We start from the raw sequence: 1,229 nt of genomic DNA on the forward strand, positions 1-1,229 counted from the left end.
GGCTGCCAGGCAGCTGGCGTGGCGTCACCTCTTTCGTCATCCTTGTCATTCTGCTCCTGCCTTCGCGGGGCCCGGGAGCCCCGGCCGGGGGCGCCCCCTAGTCTTCCGAGGCGGCGGTGGGCGGCCTCCGAGGGCCACCCGAGCTCCCCGATCGCCGCTGGTGGCATCTGCGGGGCGGAGAGGGGACGCGGCCGCCTAGCAAGTAGGGCCGGGCTAGGGAGCAAGAGCCTGGATCGCAGCGTGGACCCCGGTGCTACAGCGTCCGGGCCCGGGGGTCGTTGCTGTTGGCCAGGGCGGTGCCCAGTGCAGAGGGACCGCGTGGGGCTGTCAGTTTGGGGTGTAGACCCGCATCCAGTGATCCTCCAGGGACCTGCATTATGTTGGGCACAGGAGGTTTTAGTGCTGACCAGACCACTGCTAACTGAAACGCCTTTATGAACTGTATCCTGGGCAGGCCACGCTGCTTTTTCCTGAGAGACGTTAACTAATGACATACCAATTTATAACACAAGACAGACTACAAAATTTGAATAAATTTATAATGTAAAACTGCAAAGGAAGGGACTTCCAGTAACACGTTCTGCTGCAAGACTGCACGCAGTTTAAAGACATATTCTTTGGAGTTTTGGGTGCACAACCCACGTGTGCGTGATTTAATACGTACTTTGTGGGTTAAGCAATTTGTTTTGCCCTTTAAATTTTCTTTCTCCCCCCTCTGTCCCTATACTACAGCACCAGGGCTCACTGGGAGGGAAATAAATACAAACTGGTTCCCTTCTGCCTTCCAGTAAATGTTGTCACAGTCCAGTTGCATCAGTCTGTGGGCAGCATTTTAAAAAAAAATCAAGATCGTATTTCAACCAACCAGATGCAGGATCAGATTATGAAAAGACCACATAGGTATTTCCTGTGGCTCCGTTTACAACAGGTGTCCCCTCCGAATAGTCTCTGAGTCAGAGGATGTGGAGGGAAGGGTGGCAGGGAAAGCACAGTATTACAGGTAGAGAGAAAGTAGCAAATCATCGTGTGTTCCAGAATTTTTCGAACCAAGCTCTGAACCAAAAAAAAATTTTTAAAAGATTCACTAGATTTTTAATTAACATTTTAATTGTGCTAATAGAAATTGAAGTCATGAGATGATTTTATTAACAAAACTATTCTCCATTAATGATTTATAGTTATATTTCCAGGAAAAGTTGGGGTTTTTGTGTATATGTGTTGGCTACTAT

This window comes from Chinchilla lanigera, unplaced genomic scaffold (assembly GCF_000276665.1).
Source record: "Chinchilla lanigera isolate Chin_1 unplaced genomic scaffold, ChiLan1.0 scaffold00035, whole genome shotgun sequence".
In the NCBI taxonomy this organism is placed as follows: domain Eukaryota; kingdom Metazoa; phylum Chordata; class Mammalia; order Rodentia; family Chinchillidae; genus Chinchilla; species Chinchilla lanigera.